General features: G+C 38.9%; 1 protein-coding gene and 1 pseudogene across 1 annotated transcript in view; one reads left to right on the top strand and one right to left on the bottom strand.

Moving 5' to 3' along the window:
- LOC137234831 (uncharacterized) overlaps positions 1 to 20,856 on the bottom strand; it is a 708,540-nt gene that overhangs the window by 536,749 nt on the left and 150,935 nt on the right. The window lies entirely within an intron of this gene.
- On the top strand, positions 6,673 to 7,661 carry LOC137234251 (choline/ethanolaminephosphotransferase 1-like; annotated as a pseudogene).

Raw genomic sequence — 20,856 nt, 5'->3', positions numbered from 1 at the left:
ATTTTATTGAATATTAATAATTAATTAGGGCTTAATTATTAATCATTTTTTTTTATTAAAAATTTTAAAATTGTTATTTTCATAATTTTTTCATTTTTATTACAAAATGAATTTATGGAAAAATTTTAGGGAGGATAATTACTATATTTAAATATTTATTTTAAAATAATTTATTAATAAAAATATAATTTTAATTATTAAATATAATTATCTATTAATATTAAATAATAATATTAAAAATTTAAATTAAATTATTTTATTTTATTAAAATATAATAATTGTAGATTTTAAAATTATTGATTATTTTTGTTTAATATTTTATTATGAAATTGATTTTTATAAAAAATTTTATAATTATTGATTATTTTTAATTTTATTTAATAATTAATTAGGGGTTAATTATTAATTATTTATTAAAAATTTTAAATTATTAATTATTTTTTAAAATTATTTATTTAAATATTTATTAATAATTAAATTTTTATAATATAAAAAATTCTATATTTATTGATTATTTTTGATAATTTGATTTTATTTTATTGAATATAAATTAATAATTAATTAGGGGTTAATTATTAATTATTTGTTTATTAAAAATTTTAAAATTATTATTTTCATAATATTTACATTTTTATTACAAAATGAATTTATGAAAAAATTTTTGGGGAGGATAATTACTACATTTAAATATTTATTTTAAAATAATTTATTAATAAAAATATAATTTTAATTATTAAATATAATTATCTATTAATATAAAATAATAATATTAAAAATTGAAATTAAATTAGTTTATTTTGTTAAAAAAATAATTTAATTTAAATTATTAATCATTTCTATTTAATTTTTATTATAAAATTGATTTTTATTAAATTTTTAAATTATTAATTATTTTTGATTTTGTTTAATAATTAAAAATTATTTAATTTTATTAAAGATTTTATATTTATTAGTTTTTGATAATTTTATTTTATTGAATATTAATTAACAGTTAATTAGGGGTTAGTTGTTAATTATTTATTTTATTAAAAATTTTAAATTATTAATCATTTTTATAATATTAAATATTTTATAAATGTGAGGAGTTAAATGTTAATATAAATTTTAAATAATTTATAAATTAAGATTTAATTTAAATTATTTAATTTAGTAAGTTTATATTTATTAATAATAAATATAAATTTTAAAAATTGAAATAAATTTTATTTTGTTAGAAAAAATATTTTAGATTCTAGAATTAATAATCGTTTTTATTTTATATTTTATTATGAAGTTGATTTTTATAAAAAATTTTAAAATTATTAATCATTTCTATAATAATTTATATTAATAAATATGAGAGGTTAATTATTAGAATACTAAATTTTAAATAATTTATAAATTAAGATTTAATTTAAATTATTTAATATATTTATTAGTATTAAATGATTTTAAAAATTGAAATAAATTATTATACCTTATAATTATTAACCTTGATCGATAGGAGCATAAAATGTGGAGGATTAATTTGTGGCTTCGTTCTGTAGTGAAACTAAAGCCGTGTTCAAAAGATCCTGTTTGGAAAAATGAATAGCAGATGGGTTAGGCTCCACAGCTTAGTTTTATCGGCTATGTTCTTTCTTTCAAAGCAATCTTTGGATAGAAAGGATGGGAAACGGTGAATTATATGTGCTTATCCACAAAGAGCAAAAAGGTCTTGTGAATATTGATGGACTTCAGTGGCAGCGTGGTGTGATTTTACCTTATGTACTGTACGCGCAGATAATTTTGATTTCTGAAAATGATTATTCTTATTATCATTTGACAATGGACTTATGGGTGTGGGCTTAAAAGTTAAAGTGCGGTTTTCGATTGCATTAATCGTAAAGAGACGATTGGTTAAAAAGTCTTGTAGATCAGAAAAAGTCGGAATCTCGATTTTGCTTCCTAGATGACGCTCCCATGCGCAATGTGTTTCAATTGGTAGTTTGGTTGTTAGGTAATGTGCAATCCAATTATCACATTCCCCTATTGGAACCTTAAGCCGTTTTAATTCATTGACAAACACATTCGCCACATTAGGCAAAGTCTTTATGTCGTCTACCTTTTCTTTAACGAGAGCTGGTAAATTGTATAATGTATTCATATGATGGGAAAATATTATACGCGGATTATTATAACGTTTTACTAACAACTCCCATGCCGTGGAATAATTTGCTTCCGTTAAAAGCATTTGATGTATATCCAGATCACGGCCAATTACCAACGCCTGCTTCAAATAATGAAATTTTTGAATATAATTTAATTCAAGGTTATTATGAATTAGGCGATTGAATGAATCATGGAAGCTTGGCCAATCGGTGAACTTGCCAGAAAAAGGAGGGTACTGGTAAACGTGGGCACAGAGCAGGAGCAGCAAATCGCACTTGAGAATCAGATGACTGGTTCCTAGTCTTTGTCTCCTCGCAATCCAGTGCAGCGGGGAACATATCTGTTTGCTGCTGTTTTACTAGAGAAAAAAACTCCTCATTCAAAGCACTAATGCGGTTTAATCGCTGTTCAAAACATGGCTCAGTTTTTCGCGAGCAGAATCCTTCTTAAAGTTGACCAGAATTTTTTGAAGGGTCGTAAGTCGATTTGCTTTTAGCTTGATTAATGCTACATACCCCATATTATATTGTTTATAAGTAAATCGCTATGCAAAATAAATAAGATTACTGTGAAGAGAATCGAATGCAATGTTGAGCGTTGAATAAATGTATGTATGTTAGATGTTTGGAGAGGATAACGTTAGCGATCCGATGCAAAGAAAAAATCTGCGCTTATACCAACTGTTGACTGCAGAGTGCCGAAATTTAAATATGTATGATATGATGAATAAGCCGGATATTATTTTTATGCAGCAGCGATGTTAGCAGACATATAACTGTTGTCTAGTTGTATAATTTCACGGTAGAAATGGTTGAAAAGGATTCTCCTCATGGGCCACCAAAAAATTTGTAGTATTGAGTCCCTTTTTGTGTGAATAACTCACCCGAACAAATGTGTCGTGATACAGCTCCCCAACTCCGGAACCTTTCCTCGAAATTGAAATAAGAGACCGTTACGTAGCTTTAAATGTATATTTATTGAAATATAATTGTATGTAGGTTATTGTACACATTAAGGTATAAGTTTTAAGTTTTAAGAGTTCGAAAAATATATATATTCCGCCAGTGAAAATTATGCTGATGTGTGAAGTGAGCTGCAGAGCTCGTGAACAAATGCGTGGTGGCAACGGCGCGCACCCACGTATTTGTTAAATAATAGTTAAGGCGAAAAAAAGGAAGAAAACAAAAACACCAAAAGGATTTCGTATTAATAAAAAGAATTTACAAAGTGCTTTTATTTATATAAATACAACAAGTGTTAAGAAAAGGTTTAACAAATGTTGTGGAAAATGATATATATGTGATTATAATTTTGAAAGGTTGAACTTACGTGAACGGGCGATTACGTGTTCCTTTGCTGGCTGCTGGATTAAAAGAGGACGAGCCTCTTTGCGACATGAGCCGATGAACCCGAGATACAGCTCCTTCGTTGGGTTTCCCGGCAACAAAGTTGCTATACCGCGGGCTCACAGCGGTAAAACTCTAAGATACATGCGTACTACCACTCACACATGCCTGTGTGTATTAGTGATCACAAGCATGCATATGTGGTAGTAAACGAAGAAAATTATGTTACGAGGGAGGGGAGATATATTTAGGCCTGTGGCCTAAACATACCGGCCCCCTTGCCGTAAGCAACAAAGAAAACATTAAAAAAAAAAGGGATGCCACGTGATCGTACGTCCAGTAAGGCGCTAATGAAAGAAGGCAGTGCAGATGCGGACTGCAAGCACTGCACGCCACATGGTTGACCTCACGTTTCGCTCTCCTGTGGAAAAAGAAAAGAAGTTATTAGATATACGTACGTGGTTTTAAATTCCGTGCATATTTACTTAAAGATATATAAGATGGCGCATGTGTGAGGCGTGAAAGTCGGATATTTATTTTTGGCAGGCTCCCGAGACCACCAACCCGAACACGGTCGGTTGGGTTAGGAGACCGCCAACTGTCGATGCCGGTGTACCGCTCACCATCATTTCGGCGTAAATGTCAGCGCCGAGTGTAAGCCGTATCGGTGATGAGCGGTAGAATTGCGGATCAGCCAGCCTCATGAACTCAAAGGGCGCGGCAATCTTGGGGTCCACATTGGACGGTGGACTCAAACGGAAATGGCTTTCGGCGACGGCTGCTTGGGTTGTTATGCGTGTCGACGCTCCGAATTTGCCGCGCAGTATGAGGGTGCATTGTCCATGCCCTTGGCGCTCCAATTGTAAGTCGCGTACCAGCTCCGCATCGACGATCGTGCTAGTGGCGCAGGGATCAATAATGGCCCGAACCAGGTGTAAATGCCCACGCGATTCGATTCGTACGATGGCCGTCGGCGCAATGGGCACGAAAGGCCGCATGATGGGCGATGGTGTGGCCTGGAGCAGCCGCCCTGTCCGGAAGCCTTCCGGAGTGTCGCGCGTTAGCTTCATTGTACTTTGGGCTTCAAGAGAGTATGGCGTCGATTTCTTTCGCCGTTGCTGCCTTGCGAGTTTGGACGATTTATCTGAGTTTCGATGGGATCCGACCTCACGGTGCCGCCAATTATTTTGTTGGTTTCGAGGTTTGTTTGCTTTCGCCGCGCTTTTTTCATGCTGTAACAGCGGCCGGAAACTGCGCATCCCATGATTTACCGTTGACGGTCTTGTCTCCGTTTTTGTCCGCTCTTCCTCCATTTTCGCTCTCTCTTCCTCCATTTCCTCTTCCTCCACCTGCTGAGCCCAGGATTTAGCCGGCCCCGAGAGGTTGATCGACAACGCATCGTCGGACGTGTTGTCTTCGCCGTTTGTGGTCGTCTCGTCGCTTACCGGTCGACGCTCATCTAAATGAAGCGTGGTGTGGTGCTTCTCTTGGCACCTCTTGCAGCGATACTTGCTGTTACATTTGTCCACGCGGTGGAAAGGCGACAGACAGTTTGGACAGTACTTATGCAGAAGTACTGCCCGCAACCTCTCTTCTGGGGATTTTTTTCGATATTCGGCACAGATCCTAAGGCTATGATCCCTGCCGCAGAGCTGGCAAGCAACGTCGAAACGCTTTGCGCCTCCCTCTGACTTGGCCAATAAGGTTTGGTAACGGGTCATGATCTGAAAGAATATTGGTATCATTGATCATGCCCAAATTGAGGTTGGCGGAATGTTGTTTGGGTGGCGTAAACAAAGAAAAATTATCTCTAAGATATTATCCAAAAAAAAACATTTTATTGAAATAAAATTTAATTGAAATAAAAAATTAAAGGCCATAAGTCAATACTTATGCGCGCGAAGAAAGGAAGAAAGAATGGATTTAGCACGCATCCAGGCGATGTGGCTGTCGCTTTAGCGCCTTTAGTACATTTTATAATTTGATTTATGTCGGTAGATGTCACCGAAGTAGTCCTGAAATTTATTTTTGATTTGTGGTGAACTTTGTTTTCACAACAAGTGGCCTGCCACCACACGGAACGGTTCGAAACCTGGCTGAAAAGGTATTACAGGTTGCACTTCCACCATTCAACATTATTTTGACGATTATTGCCGATAATGTTGAGATCCGTGGAATTAAGTGTTTTAAATCTCGACCAAATGAATGATTGGTCGAGATATGTAATACGCGACAAGTGTGGCGTGTTGTGCTCGATATGTCGTGCGGCATGCAATGCCTGACGTGTAGTGCGTGGCGTGGAGTGAATGACGTGTAGTGCGGCGTGTAGTGCATGACGTGTAGTGCGCGAGATGCTTGCGCATGAGGCCTAACGTTTGTATTACAATAATCATTGACAGTCGGACATTAAATGTAGAATGTAGAGATTTTGACATCTGCTACGCTTTTCCATTTCCTGAATGAAACCAAAAATGCAATTGCTTTAACCCACGCGGTGAGAACGGCTTCCGTAGTGTGGTCGTAGCGTACTCCGGCTAAAATATCGAAGACCTGGGTTTTGTTTGATATTGGCCTGCTTTTGCACAAAGAACAAAAAACCATTTTCATCGGATCACGACGTGAAAATTCATGAAAACTGTGCGGAAATTTAATTCATGCAAATCGCTAGGAGCAACATAATTTCAACGTCAACGCGAAACCTTTGTGAAAATAAAAGGTAAAATGTAATAAAACCACAAAAAAAAAACTGCTAGGGTTTCGTGAAATTGTGCAGCATAAACGCGTGCTAATAAGTATGTGTGGATGCGTAGGAAACTGAAAAGTTTTTTTTTTTTTTTAATCTGTTGTAGAGCTGAATTAGGAAAATAATTATATTTAAAACTTGCTGACTATTGCGAAAAGCCAAGCACGTGAATTTATATTTTGTGTGTGCCAGGGAAGGCTGAAAATAAGTTGACACAAAAATTCGCGCTTGATCGTGCATGAGAATATTCTAATTTCTTTTTTATCTACTACACTACGGTGTTCATGCTAATAATTCAAGTGTATTGTTTAAAGCAGCATTTACGCTGTAAAACGTCTGCCCGCAATAATAATACAACAACCCACAACTAAGGTTAACCATCAGCTGTTAGCACAATAAGCATCGAACTTCTCATCACAGCATAGGCGCCATTATTTTAAGTGCACAATCAACATGCCATCAATTACATACAAGGAACGTATACTCAGCCCTCAACAGATGAAACAACTGTCTGAACACAAATATTCCTGCAGCAGTGGTAGCCTTTTGGATCCATGGCTAAAGCCATGGTGGAATTAGTTGGTGTCAATGACGCCATTATGGCTAGCGCCGAATCTTATAACGATCATTGATTTAATCATCAACATAGTAACGACAATAATATTAGTATAGTACAGTCCTGATGGCCGTTCAGCGCCTTCTGGCTGGACCAGACTCCTTTGTGCCTGCGGTCTGTTCGTCCATCAGAGCTTGGATTCGATCGATGGTAAACAAGCGCGTCGCACAAATAACTCATCACCTTTGGGTGAACTTTTTGATCATGGTTGCGATTCAATATCCACCGTTTTTGTGGCGCTATTGGCGTGCATATCCTGCCAGCTAGGACACTAACCAAATTGGTTATTCTTTCAGTGTTTTTGTGCTATAGCGCTTTTCTACTGCGCCCATTGGCAGACATATGTTTCTGGTACACTGCGCTTTGGTAAAATTGATGTAACAGAGACGCAATTCACGATTATCGTCATACATATTATATCAGCTGTTTTTGGTTCGGATGTTTGGCAGACGCGGATGTTTGGTAATTTTCAAATGTGGTACCTCATAGCGTTAATGACCATAGTTTGTGGACTTTGGTCGTTATGGTTTATATTATCTGTTATTTTTGCTGGCGGTGTTGGCAAGAATGGCTCCACAGTTGCTGGTACCAGCGTTTTATCGCCTAGCATACCACTGACAATGGTTATTTTACCCGCTCTAATAATCGCTCAAAAGTCGCCACAAAATATTTTCACTGAACATTCATCGCTGTATATATTGGCATTTGGTATGGTGGCTGCCAAAGTCACCAATAAGCTTGTGATCGCACATATGACAAAAGCTGAAATGGAATATCTGGATTGGTCGCAATTGGGTCCAGTTTTCTTATTCCGCATATAACCATTTTGCGGGCAAGTATTCGTGGTTTTATAGAAAAACAAAAAATATTTATGTTGAATTGTCTTCACCTATAGATTCTTGTTATCGTGTATTTGCAACTAATAAGAGTATCACCTCAACGCAGACAAAATGGATATCATGGACATACAAGCGGTGGAGTCCAACTGAGTGACGTCACGGTGACCCCAATACCACGTTCACAAGTACAAACTTTTACAATTATCAACAACAAGCGAGCAACGTGAACAACAACCACAACTACAAATTTCCGCTATACATCCTCCAACGCGTGATCGTAGCCGTGGTGCATCAAGCTCCAGTTCCTCAAGTGCCACGACAGTGCTTGACCTGCATCACAGTGTTCTAGGAAGCGGCCGAAATAGTGGTGGCGCAAGTAAAAGCAGAACCGCACGTGATTTATAGTAAACGTAAAGGTAATATGACTTTTCATGATTTGGATAAAGAAAAGAAAGTTGAGCAGTTATTGAAAAAGAATGTAATCGACACGGTTGCACCATGGATAGCATAATCGTTAAATGATTATACTATTAGCATTTATAGTGTGCAGTTGAATACAATAGTTGCTTATCCTTTGACACGTAGCTACGTAAATCATTTCGATTCACTCACAATATGCACATTCAATTTCGATGATTTCAAACGTTCATCCTCCAACGAGGGTGAATCTCTTTCCATTCCCTACTTTTGGCAAAAATTCGATCCAGAAAATTGCTCTATCTGGTTCGGTGAATATAAATATAATAGTGAGCTTACAAAAGTGTTTATGGCGTGCAATCTCATCACTGGTATGGTTCAACGTCTCGATAAAATGCGTAAGCAAGCCTTTGCTTCAGTGTGCGTGTTTGGTGAGGATGATGATAGTACCATACCCGGTGTTTGGGTGTGGCGCGGTCATGAATTAGCCTTCACACTATCACCCGAGTGGCAAATTGGTTACCGAATATGATTGCAGCAGCTTTTCCCACAAAACATAAATTGATGCAATTACTTGAACTTTATTTCGGTGTATCATTCTTGTCGAGCCTGCGAATTGCAGTATAAAAGCCACCCAAGAATATCGTTGATGCTTTTGCAAAAATTCCATCAACCAGCTGAAAAACCGCCTTAATGGCGATATTTCAATTTAAAAGTGAGAATGTATACACACATTTTAAATACTTATTATAAACTAGCACATTGGTGCCTGAAAAATTTAATAATAACTAGAGTTGTTTAATATTAAAAAAAAAATGCAAGGTCGAAAGCCTCCGATGGGGCGGCTGTCATATTTTATTGTGCACCTTATTACAACTTCTTTGCTGAAAATAATATCGCCATGTTGGTTTTTCTCAGCTCTAACGTAAGTTTTTATATTCCTTTTACAAAATATTTCCCACTTAGACCCGGTTTTTCAGTACAAGTTCAACTCCGTCTGTCAGTTAAACTACGCTTAAACATATTCTGCAGTTTTTCACTCCACTTTGACTGAAGTTTAAGCTGAGCCAAAGCGGCCCATCTGGCAGGGTTAAACTCTAGTGAATCTATTAGTTATTTGCGTTGGTTCGAAATGGCATCGAATATACCCAACTAGTATTCGGGCTTCAGTACCATTAGAGCTCATGTTGATAACAAGGTATACTTCTAAAATCTGAAGAGTTGTTTCGAAACAGTGGCTCGCTCAACTCGAGAATCATAGCGTGCTCAGCTACAGTGTTATTACTTAAGTTGAAAAAATTTATTTAACAACTTGAGGTTCTCTAAATGAACCCAAATGTAAGATTCCAGGCTACAGTATTTTCACAAAAACAAAATGAAATATTCAATTAATTACAATATACAACAAAAAGCAACTGCATAAAAAATCAACTGAGATTTGAATGCTTGATTAGTGTTCCGCTTAAAATTAAAATTAACCAACTCAATACATGCATAGTATACCCTTTCTCAGTCATCCACAACATTAAATATCAAAACGTACTGCAGAACGAACGTTATTTTGTAATTTCAAAGATTATAGGTCCTTCGCTTTTGTACGCGTAGTGTGTTGAAAAACTACACTACTACTTAGCTGTTTCCTTTTTTTTTTAAAGGTTGAAAGGTAGTCTTGGTTTGTTTGAAATTCGCTAACGCTGATAAATACAGGGTGGCAAAGGGTGGAAATTAGTTGGGAACGAGTCACAAGAAATAGATTTCGTGGTATCGGGGGGTTTGCTTTGGTGGAAAGGTTTTGAGGCTTATCAGCTGTACGTGATAATGAAATTGATTGCCGTGCTACAGCAGGACTCGTCGAAGCCTTTGGTCCCGGGTGTGGGATTTGGACCCGCACTCCTACGGTTGAAGTGTTACACGCGTATTCAGCCGCGTCATGCCGTAATTGTTGAAAAGTTTTCCCAATTGCCCTCTTTGCATATTTTATTCTTTTACACATTGCATACTTCGTATGCAATTATGTGTTAAAGTTATGCTTAGTACGGCGGTTTTCAAAGAAATTTTGGTTTTGTTGCTGTTGTCGTTCTATTTATAGAACTACCATGAATTAACCAATTTTGTCTGCTTGTATGATTTTAATAATCGGCGATTGCCCATATTGCTTTTTAAATGTATGAAAACATTTATTTGAAGCAATTTTTTTTTTTTTTTTAATTTTATAATTTTTATTTAATAATTTTGGGAAAAATTTAAACAACGTGCCATCAGGACGGACAAGGCTCAGTATACATACGTAGTTTATTTTATTTAACTGTTGTAAAGAAATGTAAATAATACATTTGGATACTCATTTAAGTGATCACGGTTGAGAGAAAATTATTATGCATTTAAGCCCCAGCGGTTGCGGGTGCAAGGTGTGAGATATAGCAAACCCAAAAACCCGTTTGAGGAATTTGGCAATAGGCGATTGGATTTTTATGATAATGAGGAAAAAAATGATTCAATTGTATTCTGTGGCAGATAGTGAATCTGCGTTAGGGTTCTGTTGGCCTCGGTCTGGGGAACGAGAGCTCGGTTATTGGTTTGTTGGCCTCGTTCGGGGTGAACGAGATCTGGGTTATTTGTTTGTTGGCCTCGTTCGGGGTGAACGAGAGCTGGGTTATTTGGTATAAAGGAGTGTGGACTCTTAAAGTTCATTTTCATTGTCGTTGGGCGGAAGTAGTACCAGTTTCGCGATTGGTCTGCTAATTTGTCCCTTAATTGTATTGACGTCAACAACACGTACACGGTTATCGGAACCTGGATGTGTGTTGACGATTCTCCCCATTCTCCACTCGTTTGGTTGCAGGTTGTCCTCTTTTATGACGACTAGGTCCCCGGGTTTTAGGTTGGATTGTGGATGTTTCCATTTATACCTTTTCTGGATTTCGGTAGGATATTCCGATTTCCATCTTTTGCAAAAGGTTTGATGAAGGGCTTTCATCTTTTGCCATCGGTTTACAATGGCAGCAGGGTTTTCACCGCAATCGAGTTCAGGTGGAGCTAAAAGATGCCCACCTACGAGAAAATGGCCTGGAGTAAGCGGCTCCAGGTCGGAAGGGTCGTTGGATGAGGGACTGAGGGGCCTAGAGTTGAGGCAGGCCTCAATTCGACATAAGAGGGTAGTAAACTCCTCAAAGGTATATTTATGATCGGACGCGATCTTTTTAAAATGGGTCTTAAAACTTTTTACCCCCGCTTCCCACAAACCTCCCAAGTGAGGGGCGCTTGGCGGTATAAAATGCCATTCTAAAATGTGGTGGCTATATTTATTCACTGTTCCGTCCCTTGCTTCACGCAGAAATGCTTTAAACTCGGATCGCAAAGATCGAGAAGCTCCGACAAAGTTAGTACCATTGTCGGAGTAAACGTTTTTCGGACAGCCTCGTCTGGATACAAATCTGGCGAAGGCAGCTAGGAAGGACCCGGTACTAAGGTCGTTTGTCGCTTCGAGATGGATGGCTTTCGTCGAAAAGCAGACAAACAGGCAAACATATCCTTTTGAAACTCGACATCCCCTCCCTCGGTAGGATTTTATATCGAATGGTCCCGCGAAATCTACCCCAGTGTTAGTGAAGGCCCTAGTAAAGGTGGTGCGCTCTTTCGGAAGGATCCCCATAAGTTGCGTTTGTGTCCGCTTCCTGTAAATAGTGCAGACTTTACAGTTGTGGATAACTGACCTTATCATGACTTTAACGCGTGGGATCCAGTTCTGAGTGCGGATATGACGTAGCATCAGCTGGTTCCCTCCATGCAGGGTAGTCTCATGAGAGGATTGGACTATAAGTCTGGATAACCTGCAAGTATAAGGAAGAATAATGGGATGACTTTCATTGTGGGACATGTCTTTCGATGCCCCAGTCCGCCCCCCAGTTCGAATGATGCCTTCTTCATCTATATATGGGTTCAGGGGTAGAATCTCACTCTTCCCATTTATTAGATTTCCTGACTTCAAGTTTGCATACTCTTCTTGATAATGTTGCCTCTGGCATATTGTTATCAATCTTCGCGTTGTTTTTTCTATTTCGTCAGGAGCGATCGAATGAGAATCCCTTTTCAAGGAGGCTTTAGTTTTTGGGTGCGTATTCTGGAAAAACCGAAGAATATAGGATATAACCCGCAAAGCCCTTGGTAAATCGGAAAACCTATCTAGAATATCAAAGTTATTTTTCACCAAAGTTGTATGAACTTTCACCCTCTTTTCCTCCATATTCGTATTGTAATCTTCTTCTTGTGTTGGCCAATTTTCGTTGTCTTCTTGTAACCAAGAAGGTCCCTGCCACCACAAAGAATTGTTGATTAGGTCCGAAGCGTAGAGGCCTCTGCTCGCCAAATCTGCAGGATTTGACGCGGAGTCTACGTGCCGCCATACTTTGTCTCCTACTTTATCGATGATTTTCGTTATTCGATGTGCCACAAACGTTGACCACGAATATGGTGGTTTTCGGATCCATGCCAGTACTATAGTCGAATCTGTCCAAAGGGTTACTTTAATGTTTGAAAGTTGCATATTTTCTATGGCCGACTCTATAATTTCTGCAAGTAGGACTGTGCCGCAGAGTTCCAGTCGTGGCAATGATATGGTTTTGACCGGGGCTACTCTCGTTTTGGCCATCAACAGGTTGGTGAAGACTTGATCCTTTGTTTGTACCCTCAGGAAAACAGTGGCGGCATATGCTTTTTCCGAGGCATCGCTGAATCCATGTATTTCGACATTGTCCTTCAATGTGTAGTGAACCCATCGCGGTATGCGTATGTCGTTGATCTTTTCGTAGTCCGTCATGAATGATTGCCACCGATGTAGAGTAGTTTCAGACACATCTTCATCCCAGCCTGTCCCTTCCAACCAAATATTTTGCATTATTATTTTGGCTACAATTACGACTGGTGCCAGCCAGCCAAGAGGGTCGAAAAGTTTTGCGATCGCAGAAAGTATTGACCTTTTTGTTACGGCGTGGTTATTTTCAAAGGGTTTCGATGTGAAGTAAAAGTAGTCGAAATGGGCGTTCCACCTGATACCGAGTGCTTTTACCATGCTGGTGTCTTCAAACTCAAGAAAATCCTCGCTTAATAGGTGTTGCTTCGTATACCCTGTAGGATTTTCTTGCAGTTGGACGTCCATTTTCGCAATGGGAAACCTGCCGATTGCAATGCCAATGATATTTCGTCCCTTGCCTTGATTGCAATTTCGATGCTGTGTCCACCGGCGAGTACGTCATCAACGTACTTGCAATTTCGCAGTATATCTGCTGCCATTGGATGCGATGCCTCCACGTCATCAGCTAGTTGGTGCAGCGTTCGAATCGCAAGATACGGAGCACAATTAACCCCAAAGGTTACCGTTTTCAATTCATAAATGTTAATTGGGTTTTTGGGGCATTTGCGAAATATGATTCGCTGATATTTTGTTTGGTCTTCATTGACCCATATTTGGCGATACATTTTCTCTATGTCGCTGTTAAATACGTATTTGAACAGCCGCCAACGTAGTATAAGAACTGTCAGGTCGGATTGAAGAATCGGACCTGGATATAAGGCATCATTTAGACTTTTGCCATTAGTGGTAGGACAAGATGCATTAAATACGACTCTGACTTTTGTCGTTGTACTTCCCTCCTTTATAACAGCATGGTGAGGTAGGAAGTAACAGTCATTTGAGTCTGGCGAAATATTGCCTATTTGTTTCATGTGCCCTAAAGTTTCATATTCGGATACAACTCTATTGTATTCCGTTTGAAGGACTGGGTTTTTCGCAAGTCGTGTCTCGTTGCGATAGAATTGAGAGTACGCACTTCTTAATGAGGGGCCTAAGTTAAACTCTTTCCTAAAGGGTAAGGAGACTACGTATTTGCCATCGTTGTTCCGAACTGTTGTGGATTTGTATAGCTCCTCGCAGTAAGTGTCATCGTTATTGATGCTCCTTTTCTTTGGAATTTCCTCTATCTCCCAAAAAGCCGCCAATTGTTTATCTAAAGTGATCTCATTGAAATATGAAACTAGGGTCTTATTTGTATCAACCGCATCTGTCCGGCCTGTCAAAATCCAGCCGAACACCGTTTCCTGTGCTATTAATGTGTTTAGCACGTCCTTCCTGATACCGCCTAGCATAATTTGGGGGTATATGTCTCCGCCCAGAATTAAGTCGACTGGCTCATTGACAAAGAATCTTTTGTCAGCCAGTACTAAGTCAGGGAATGCTTGCCTAGTCATTGCATTTATTCGGCAAGTTGGAAGATTCCCTGTCAGTTGTGGTAAAACCAGCATGATCGTATTGATCTCGATTAATGGGTCGGTTGGTGACCGCAGTTGTATGTTGCACGCTTCTTTTATTTGTGCAGACATTGTATTATTGATGCCCGAAACTTGGGCATGCAGGTGTTTGGATGGCAGATTAATTCTGCGCTTTAGTTTATCGGTAATGAAGGACCATGAACAAATGCGTGGTGGCAACGGCGCGCACCCACGTATTTGTTAAATAATAGTTAAGGCGAAAAAAAGGAAGAAAATAAAACACCAAAAGGATTTCGTATTAATAAAAAGAATTCACAAAGTGCTTTTATTTATATAAATACAACAAGTGTTAAGAAAAGGTTTAACAAATGTTGTGGAAAATGATATATATGTGATTATAATTTTGAAAGGTTGAACTTACGTGAACGGGCGATTACGTGTTCCTTTGCTGGCTGCTGGATTAAAAGAGGACGAGCCTATTTGCGACATGAGCCGATGAACCCGAGATACAGCTCCTTCGTTGGGTTTCCCGGCAACAAAGTTGCTATACCGCGGGCTCACAGCGGTAAAACTCTAAGATACATGCGTACTACCACTCACACATGCCTGTGTGTATTAGTGATCACAAGCATGCATATGTGGTAGTAAACGAAGAAAATTATGTTACGAGGGAGGGGAGATATATTTAGGCCTGTGGCCTAAACAGCTCGAATTTTATTTTACAAACTATGCCGCGTCCCACTGAGTTGGAACTTTATTGTACAAACTATGCCGCGTCCCAATGGGTTGGAACTTTATTGTACAAACTATGCCGTGAATTGGAACTTTACCCATCAGATCAACTACAAATTGGGAATCTTGATTGAAAAGGTTAATATTGTTCATTGCGTATTATACAGAAGTAATTACGGATAGTTTCTTATCTGAACAATCGGTTGTGGGGGATATATATCTCATCAATTTTCTCAGACAACAATATGTGCAAAATACGAAAGTATATGATGAAGTTTGAAGCTTCAATCTGATAAATTGAGGAAGATATGACAAAAATCCTATTTTTCTGAAAAATCGGTTGTATGGAGGATATATACTATAGTGGTCCGATCCGGCCGGTTCCGACATAGACATATCGGACACCTAAATACACCCGCTCACCAAATTTTATCAATATATCTCAAAAATTGAGGGACTAGTTTGCATACAAACAGACAGACGGACAGACGGACATATGGACAGTCGGACATTGCTAAATAAACTCAGCTTTTCATCCTGATTACTTCGGTATACTTTAAGGTGGGTCTATCTATTTTCCTTTAGGGACTTACAATTTTGAGATTCGTATTAAAGTTAATATACCATTTCATTTTCATGAAAGGTATACAAATTGTTAGCTACTTTGTGTGAGGATGCAAAGTTTCACGTTTTTTGTGGTCTGCATGTAAAAACTATGGCTACGAATCACGTATTTCAACAATATATAACGCAAACGTAAGTATTTGATGAAATTTGAAGCTTCTAGCCGCAAAAAAGGGGAAAAATTACAGTTTATATGTTTGTATAATATATATACCACCGATCTCTATGATTTTTTCAGACAACAATATATGCTATACACGTAAGCATTTGGTGAAATTTGATGCCTCTAGCTGTTAAAATGGGGCTGAAATTGCAAAAAAAAATATATATATACTACATATATATACTATCTATACCACCATATATATACTATATATACCACCGATCTCTATGAAATTTTCACACAACAATATATGTATACTATATACGTTAAAATGGGGAAGAAATTGCGAAAAGTTTCTTATCTGAACAATCGGTTGTATGAGATATATACTATATATATCACTGACCTCTATGATTTTATCAAACAACAATATATGCTATATACGTAAGCATTTGATGAAATTTGAAGCTTCTAGCAGTTAAAATTGGGCTGAAATTTCGAAAATATATATATATACTATATATACCACCATATATATATTATATATACCACCGGTCTCTATGATTTTATCAGACAACAATATATGCTATATACGTAAGCATTCGTTGAAATTTGAAGCCTCTATCTCTTAAAATAGAGCAGCAATTACGAAAGGTTTCTTATCTGTGAGACTTATGCGCAGTTCCGTGTAAAGAAAAGATGACCGTACAATTCAAGTGAGAATAAAGAAAATGATTACAAGGTATAATGTCATGCACATCTTTGTATGTATGTAAAATAGTTACAAGAATTAGTACAAAAGGAATGTAGTAAGAGCATAAGGGTTGTATTTAAAAGTATTCTACAATATTCCGTCTCTACCCTAATGCTTTTACTCAAGATTGAGTTCTAAATTTAACAATTTACATGATATGTTAAGTATTTGAAGTCTCACGGCAACCCTATCAGCTTGTTGTTTTCCTTTGTGCTACTATTTGCTACTTCTCAAACTGCACTTATGTACTTTTTATAAAACAATAACCTTAGCTGTATCCTATATGAACCTATGTATATACGCACATACATATATATATATGTGGACAACTATGTACTGGAGATTTTGCAAATACAATTATTATACGGAGAGGCGTGAATCAGAGAAGACGTTCGTTTTTCTTTCCTAGTTAACATTTGGCATCCCTTGCGGGAAAAAAGCCCGCGACCTTTGAAAAGTCATAGGAAAAAATCACGGCCGTATAATTAATTTAAAAAATAAAGGCCTTTCGAACGATTCTTGTGTATATTATACGCAGATTATTCGCAGGTATCTACGTTTTGCTCTACGCAAGCTACGTACATTCCAACAATGCGATAATTGCTGCTCTACACATAACGGATACATGCTGTGGAAATATCACGTGATTCTAACTGGATATTTTTATACTTCAACTTGAAGCAATATTTCAGCTCTACGCCGGTATTTTGGTAATTTTTTGCACGTCCACAAAGCGGTACATAGCACAATGAAGACTTTAATAAAGCAACAAACATGTGTTGCAAATTTAATCATGAATTTCATGTCAAGTTTACGCAAAACAGCCAAAACCAAGCAAACCAAAGGCTTCTTAATCGGTCGTCGTTCGCTGCTTTGCCAATACTGGGAAAAATATGTAAAGGGGTACGATGACGTATCAAGTGCTGCTGAAGACGCCACAACCAGTGAGCTGGCTCAACCGATTTTGGATGCTTACACTGAAATCGAGCGTATTTACACGGAAACATTAGGAGAGTTGAACGACATGATTGAGGCAGCTACTAATTCTTCTACCATTTCAGAGTCACAGAATGCGACAACAACCACGCCACTTGACGTGCAGTTAAGTCAAAGACTACCACCAATCAAAATCCCACCGTCAAGGATTTGTTTACATCAATTGTTATCCAAAGTCGAAACCTATCCAACACGCACCGCTTACAGTACCTAAAGGACAGTCTCACCGGTGAAGCTAAAACCTCATTGGATAATATCGCAACAACAGACGCTAACTTTGCTGTAGCTTGGGAGCTCCTAGAACGCAAGTTTGACAACAAGCGGATCATTATCACATCTCACCGAAATAATGACACTGACACCAATTCGAAAGGAATCAGCTGCGAGTTTGCGATCATTAATTGACAAAGTCACTGCATCGTTGCGTGCATTGGAACAACTTGGGCGTCCAATTGCACATTGGGACGATTGGTTGATCTACACGGTTGTACACAAATTGGACAGTGCCTCGGTGCGTGCTTTGGAGCTATCTATTTCTGCCAAGAAAACACTCCCAACTTTTGAGGAGTTTTGCCAATTCATCGAAAACCAAACCAAATCATTAGAAGTTATGCAAAGTTTTTCGGACTCTAAGCCAAACAGTCTAACATCTAAGGACGATCCGAAATCGAAACAGCCGGGTGTGAAGACGTATCACACCACCACATCAAACTGTCCTTGCTGTGCGGGCAAGCATTACATCCTTTTCTGTACAAGTTTTCGAAACCAAACGCCACAACAGCGCTACAAGGTAGTACAACAGTCGAAACTATGCTCAAACTGCTTACGACCGAATCATAAGTGCCAACAATGCCCTTCAACCGGCCGTTGCCAAAAGTGTAATTTGACTCATCACACAATGCTACATGAGTATTACACGAATACCTCTTCAAATCAGTTCAGCTCTATGCCAGCTAACTCAAACCAACGGCCGATATCTACACACAACGCATCAATCGCCAAGGCGACTGCATATGATATTCCTTCAGTGCTACTCGGCACAGCATTAATTGAAGTAAGTTCTGACAGCGGTCACACAATGGTGCTCCGTGCCTTGCTAGATAGCGGAGCCGAAGCAACGTTTATCAGCGAGCACGCTGTAACCCAATTGAGGTTACTAAAGTCGCCGCTGCGCATAACATTAAATGGTGCAAATGGCGAAAGATTGACCACAACGACTGGCTCGGTTGAGTTCACGCTACACTCGACTACATCTACATTTGAAAAGCGTTGCCATGCGCTTGTATTACCACGCGTGGGAAACCCATGTCCATCCGTCAGCAGACCTCCCGAGCAATTCACAACCTTTTGCCAACTTGAGCTTGCTGATCCTAACTTCCATAAGTCTGGAGCTATAGACGTAATTCTAAGTGCAGGTGACTATGCTGCTATCATACTTAACGATATAAAGCATTGTCCCAACTCAAACATAATCGCGCAAAAAACACAATTAGGATGGGTCATCTTTGGTAGATTGCCAACACAAGACAGTCCTTTCCTCAAACCCGCTTATGATTGTTACTCCACTAGTTTAGAGCTTGACGAGCTTATTCGTCGGTTCTGGGAGCAAGAAGAGGTAACGGTTCAACAAACCCTCACCAAAGATGAAACACTTTCCATTGCCATCTTTGAGTCAACCACCCAACGCACTGCAACAGGTCGGTATGTGGTACGACTTCCTGTCAAAAATGAGTCGCATCTCACTGAACTCGCATCAACTCAAGGAGCTGCACTATCCCTTTTGAACACGATGGAACGTCGTTTGCATCGTGATGCTACAGTGCGAAAGTTGTATCATGATTTTATGTCCGAATATTATTCACTTGGTCATATGGAACTCGCTAAGGATGGTACGACAACCGGGCGCGTCAATTATCTCCCCCATCATAGTGTGCTAAAAGACTCCAGCACAACAACTAAGCTACGCGTAGTGTTTAACGCATCCGAGCGCAGTGAGTCAGGACTGTCATTGAACGATTGTCTGTACACCGGTCCAAAATTACAAGGTGATCTCGCCTCTATTGTTTTGAACTGGCGAAGGTACCGTATCGCATTCACAGCGGATATTGAAAAAATGTACAGGCAAATACAGGTTCATGCCGACGACGTTGACCTGCAACGCATTTTATGGAGATTTGACGACCGGGAGCCAGCTTCAACCTTTCGCTTGTTAACGGTTACTTATGGCACCAATTGTGCGCCATTCCTTGCGATGAAAGTGCTGCAGACGCTCGCCAAAGACGAAGAACATAGGTTCCCTCTCGCTTGCAACACTCTACGACAAGAATTCTATGTCGACGACGTTCTGTCTGGTGGTGAAACCATAGCTGGCGTCAATCAACTCAGGAGCGAATTACAACAACTTTTGCTAGCTGGAGGATTCAAGCTTCGTAAGTTTAACTCAAATTGTCCTGGAGTTCTTTATGAAATTGACCCTACCGATCTGGAGGAGAAGGGATCCCATGAGCTTGGTACGGAAACTGAATCCAAGGCACTAGGAATTGTTTGGATGACACACGCTGATAGCTTCACTTACAGCATAAAACTCAACCCTGTCGATCGGCGGGTCACCAAACGAGAATTCCTCTCGGATATCGCTAAGTTATTTGATCCGCTGGGGTTTCTGTCTCCAGTGCTTATCAAAGGGAAAATATTATTTCAACATCTTTGGACCCTTGGAATCAATGGGATGAGGAATTGCCTATTTTAATCCAAAGCGAATGGGATTCGCTTCGCAAAGAACTAACAAACTTACGCACTCTAAGAATTCCACGCTGGATACACACATCTGGCAATGCCACTGCGCTGGAATACCATGCATTTGCAGATGCATCGACACAAGCCTTTGCCGCGGTGGTGTACTTAAAGGTGGTTTCGGAACTTGGCATACACATAACACTGCTTATAGCTAAAACTAAAGTAGCACCACTTAAAAGGATGACCATACCAAGGCTTGAACTCTGCGCTGCCTTCTGGCATCCAAGTTTATCGCGAAGGTTCAGGAAGTACTTAAACTAAAAAATTCGCCACATATCTTTGGTCCGACCCAACCACGGCACTTGGCTGGATCAGATCCGATCCCGGCAACTTGAAAGAGTTTGTGTGCAACAGGGTAACTCAAATCCATGAAATCACGTCTAATGAACAGTGGATATATGTGTGCATAGATGACAATCCAGCTGACTGCGCATCGAGGGGAATATCGCCGAATCAGCTAATAAACCATACACTCTGGTGGACTGGTCCACCATGG

The sequence above is a fragment of the Eurosta solidaginis genome, chromosome X (assembly GCF_040869045.1).
Source record: "Eurosta solidaginis isolate ZX-2024a chromosome X, ASM4086904v1, whole genome shotgun sequence".
In the NCBI taxonomy this organism is placed as follows: domain Eukaryota; kingdom Metazoa; phylum Arthropoda; class Insecta; order Diptera; family Tephritidae; genus Eurosta; species Eurosta solidaginis.
This window is presented reverse-complemented; position numbering and strand designations above follow the sequence as displayed.